Genomic DNA, 5,771 nt, shown 5'->3' with positions numbered 1-5,771 from the left:
GGGCACTTTCCGGAATGTTTCAGACTCCGAAAAGGAATAGGTATGTAGTACGGTAAGTAAACCGACTCCAAAACAGTTTTAAGGCAATATTTCTCCATTTCGGAATATTTAGAAAAATAGAAAAATAAGAAGCAGTCCAGGAAGGACACGGGGGCTCCACGAGGGTGGAGGGCGCGCCCTACCCCCTGGGCGCGCCCCCTACCTCGTGGGTAGGGCTGCAAACGAGTCGAGTTCAAGCGAGTTGGACTTGGCTCGGCTCAACTCATATAAATTTTGAGCGAGCTCAAACTAAGTGAAGCTCAAGATCGAGCTATAGAACATGATTCATGCTCAACTTGTAACGATCTCGAGTCGATCTCGAGCTAGTTTCGAGCTAAATGAGACCGTAAAAATTATAAATTTATGGCGATTATTCTAACGAGATAAGGACACAACATGACACAACTTTGTACCCCCATCTTGTCATGCTAGGGAGAGCTCATCTTCTCTCTTGGGTGAACTAGCAATAGATGGTGGTCTTCATGGACGAAAAACAAGAAAATGAAGGTGCATATGCTGGAAACTTTTGCCAAACACAATATGATATTTAACACATAGTCGACCACGTACCATAATTAGGCCAAAATCTTCTGTGCACTTATATGATAACAAAAATGAAGGTGCATATGCTTCCATGTTTGTTGGTAAATAAAATGGAGAAAAAGCATGGACATCATATGTGATAACAAATTATCTTATTTCCGTTTAATATATGGCATGATCATTTAACATAATGATATTATGTCGAGCTATAGAGCTCAAATCAAGCGAGCCAATATTGGCTCAAGATCAGCTCGTTTCTCGGTCAAGCTGCATAAAGTGTTCAAACTCAGATCATTTCTTTTCGAGTCGTTCTCAAATCGAGCCAAAAAACGAGTCGATCTCGAGCGTCTCACGAGCCACGAGCTTTTCTTGCAGCCCTACTCGTGGGCACCTCATGTGCTCTCCGGACTCCGTTTTCTTACACAATGCGTATTTTGGTCGGTAAAAATTCATTATATAATCTCCCAGAGGTTTTGACTCCCGTATCACGCAAAAATCCCCTGTCTTTGTTTCGAGCTATTTTCTGTCAGGGTTGTCAAGGCCAGCACTGTGTCGTCTCCCTCCTCCTCCAACCATGAGGGCAATGATGCTTGGCTAATGAAGATAGAGTTGAAGAGAGAAGAACCCATGGAGATCAACAAGGATGAAGGGATCAAGAAGGCCATGGAGGACCAAGTTCCGGCAACATAAGACACCCTTCAACTTGATCACAATCTTCTTACCCCAACAAAGATCGAAGCTTTCAAGATGATTAAGTTAGCTTGTATACAAAATAAGTATCTCACACGTGAAAATATTTTGTTGAAGGAGCATATCATCGCACTTAAGGGCATTATCCGCAAGTAAGAAGACCTCCTGCGCTCGATGTGCGACTATCCATCATCAACAACTCCACCTTCTTCACCAACAAAGGAGACATAATCACATGGGTATGGGCACTCCCCTTGGCAAACTGCCAAGCTTGGGGGAGTGCCCCGGTATCGTATCACCATCACTTTTACCTTTACCATTTTTATTAGTTCGATCCTTTTGGTAATATCTTGATCTAGTAGAATAAAAGTCTTAGTATGATCTAGTTGTGAGTTTTGATTTATGATTCCTCTATGTAATCGAGTCCGTGAGCTATATATATAATAAAGATTAGTGTTGAGTCAAGGGCTTGATTATTTTGCCATGATCCTAAGTGAATAAAAGAAAAGAGAAAGAAATAAAAAGAAACAAAGAGATCATGTGAGTCTTATGGAGAGTAATGAGCTCACATAGAAAAAGTATGATGAATAAAAGTTGTTGAGAGTTGACAAACATAGTTTTGGTCATCGTTGCAATTAATAGGAAGTAATAAAGAAAGAGAGGTCTTCACGTATAGATATACTATCTTGGACATCTTTTATGATTGTGAGCACTCATTAAAATATGACATGCTAAAGAGTTGATATTGGACAAGGAAGACAATGTAATGGATTATGTTTTCTTACATCTGAGATAAATTATATTATCATGGATCCTCCAACATGTTGAGATTTCCTTTCCCCCTCATGCTAGCCAAATTCATCGCACCAAGTAAAGATACTACTTGTGCTTCCAAATACCCTTAAATCGGTCTTGCCATGAGAGTCCACTATACCTACCTATGGATTGAGTAAGATCCTCCAAGTAAGTTGTCATCGGTGCAAGCAATAAAAATTGCTCTCTAAATATGTATGACTTATTAGTGTGGAAGAAAATAGCTTTATACAATCGTGTGATATGGAAGAAATAAAAGCGACAGACTGCATAATAAAGGTCCATATCACAAGTGGCAATATAAAGTGACGTTCTTTCGCATTAAGATTTTGTGCATCCAACTATAAAAGTGCATGACAACCTTTGCTTCCCCCTGCGAAGGGCTTATCTTTTACTTTTATCTCCTACATTGCATAAGAGTCATGGTGATCTTCACCCTTCCTTTTTTACACTTTATCCTTTGGCAAGCACAGTATGTTGGAAAGATCCTGGTATATATGGCTAATTGGATGTGAGTTTTCATGAACTATTATTGTTGACATTACCCTAGAGGTAAAACATTGGGAGGCAAAATTATAAGCCCCTATCTTTCCCTGTGTCCGATTAAAACTACATACCCATAAGTATTGCGTGAGTGTCAGCAATTGCGAGAGACTATATGATAGTTGAGTATGTGGACTTGCTGAAAAGCTCTTATACATTGACTCTTTCCTATGTTATGATAAATTGCAATTGCTCCAATGACTGAGATTATAGTTTGTTAGTTTTCAATGAAGTTTATGATTCATACTAGAAATTGTGATTGAATTATTACTCTAGCATAAGAAATCATATGACAAGAATTATATAAGTTGTTGTTCTAAGAATGATCATGATGCCCTCATGTCCGTATTTTGTTTTTATCGACACCTCTATCTCTAAACATGTGGACATATTTTTCGATTTCGGCTTTTCGCTTGAGGACAAGCGAGGTCTAAGCTTGGGGGAGTTGATATGTCCATTTTGCATCATGCTTTTATATCGATATTTATTGCATTATGGGCTGTTATTACACATTATGTCACAATACTTATGCCTATTATCTCTTATTTTATAAGGTTTACATGAAGAGGGAGAATGCCGACAGCTGGGATTCTGGGCTGGAAAAGGAGCAAATATTAGAGACCTATTCTGCACAGCTCCAAAAGTCCTGAAACTTCACGGAAGCCGTTTTTAGAATATATAAAAAGTACTCAGCGGAAGAGATTCACGAGGGGGGCCACACCCTGCCCACGAGGGTGGGGGCGCGCCCTACCCCCCTGGGCGCTCCCCCTACCTCGTGGGCCCCCTGGTGGCCCTCCGGTGGCCATCTTCTGCTATATGAAGTCTTTTGATGGGAAAAAATAGGAAGCCATCTTCTCGGACGAAACTCCGCCGCCACGAGGCGGAACCTTGGCGGATCCAATCTAGGGATCCGGCAGAGCTGTTCTGCCGAGGAAACTTCCCTCCCGGAGGGGGAAATCATCGCCATCGCCATCACCAACGCTCCTCTCATCGGGAGAGGGCAATCTCCATCAACATCTTCATCAGCACCATCTCCTCTCAAAACCCTAGTTCATCTCTTGTATCCAATTCTTGTCTCCAAGTCCGGGATTGGTACTAGTAGGTTGCTAGTAGTGTTATAGTTGATGCTAGTTGGTTTAATTGGTGGAAGATCATATGTTCATATCCTATATGCATATTAATACCCCTCTGATTATGAACATGTTTATGCTTTGTGAGTAGTTATGTTTGTTCCCGAGGACATGGGAGAAGTCTTGCTATTAGTAGTCATGTGAATTTGGTATTCGTTTGATATTTTGATGAGATGTATGCTGTCTCTCCTCTAGTGGTGTTATGTGAACGTCGACTACATGACACTTCACCATTATTTGGGCCTAGAGGAAGGCATTGGGAAGTAATAAGTAGATGATGGGTTGCTAGAGTGACAGAAGCTTAAACCCTAGTTTATGCGTTGCTTCGTAAGGGGCTTATTTGGATCCATATGTTTCATGCTATGGTTAGGTTTACCTTAAAACTGTTGTTGTAGTTGCGGATGCTTGCAATAGAGGTTAATCATAAGTGGGATGCTTGTCCAAGTAAGGGCAGTACCCAAGCACTGGTCCACCCACATACCAAATTATCAAAGTACCGAACGCGAATCATATGAGTGTGATGAAAACTAGCTTGGCGATATTCCCATGTGTCCTCGGGAGCGCTTTTCTCTATACAAGAGTTTGTCCAGGCTTGTCCTTTGCTACAAAAAGGATTGGGCCACCTTGTTGCACTTTATTTACTTTTGTTACTTGTTGCTCGTTACAAATTATCCTATCACAAAACTATCTATTACCACTTATTACAGTACTTGCAGAGAATACCTTGCTAGAAACCGCTTATCACTTCCTTCTACTCCTTGTTGGGTTCGACACTCTTACTTATCTAAAGGACTACGATAGATCCCCTATACTTGTGGGTCATCACAATGCCACCAAAAAACAGCAAGCACGGGACTCCGCCGCCGACGGGAACACCGGAGCACCGCGAATCCGCCAGAATCTTGATGAATCTCGATCGGAAAATTGGCCATAGATGGGGGGAGGGAATGCAGGTAAGGAATGTGAGCGCGTGAAGGAGCATTACCTTCAATCTGCGGGGCACTCCGGTGAAGACGCTCCGGTCCGGCGAGCCCCACCGATGGCCGTGAATGCCGTCGACTCTTCCGCTTCCGCTGCCGCCTTCTCCTCTCGGCTTCTCTTCCAATCGAATGAACTGCGGGGTGGGTTGGGTGAGTAATGAAGTGGAGCGAATAAATGGAACCATGAGGGGAGGGGGCGAAGTGCGAGACATGGTTGACGACAACCACAGTCGGGCGAGTCGTGCGGGCACTAAGCAGTTCCACCACACGCCCCTGAGTGGCAACCGTTGACCACGGAGAGGAAACCGGCATGTGGGCGAACTCTCTCACACACCACACACGCGAGGCGTCCTATGTGGCACACAAAATCACCCATCTTGTGCAAAGATTCGTGCAGAAGTGATTGGACGGCGATGGAGACATGTGGGTGAGTTGGCTAACGCCCACACGTGTGGGCGTTACTGTTTTCGTTATTACTAACATACAATACAATGCCTTCGGGATTTCTCTCCCCTTGGGTTGAGTTGTTTTTTACTAACATACCTCTTGTTCAGTTACTAATGAGTACATCAAATTGTCTGAACAATTTAATCGGTTACTAGTGAGTACATGTAGTACATCGAACTGTCTGAACAATTTCATCGGCATGCCCACTGTATATCGTATCACAATATTGTTTTGATTGTATTGTACTTCACAATGCTGCTACTACCTGTTACTATGGAGTTCTCTATAGCTAATTTACATCAGATAGGGCGACGCGACGAGGAGGGCAAGAACAATGGCAGACACAAGAGTGGAGGCAGCCAAAGTGGCGACGTGGCGACACCCGATGCTGTAGGGTTCGAGGGTGCCGCTCGGCCCGAATGTCCCGCTCCCGTCTGGGCCAAATGCCGAGGGGGACCGAACCTAGACGGTGGGCCAAAGCCGGTCGGAGGGGGCCCGGAATCAGACAGAGGGCTCGAGCCAAACGGAGGCATGAGGCCACCTGACGGAAGGGCGAGGCCCGTTGGAGGGTTGGCGCTCGGCACAG

Source organism: Triticum urartu, chromosome 4 (genome assembly GCF_003073215.2).
Source record: "Triticum urartu cultivar G1812 chromosome 4, Tu2.1, whole genome shotgun sequence".
Taxonomy (NCBI): Eukaryota; Viridiplantae; Streptophyta; class Magnoliopsida; order Poales; family Poaceae; genus Triticum; species Triticum urartu.
This window is presented reverse-complemented; position numbering follows the sequence as displayed.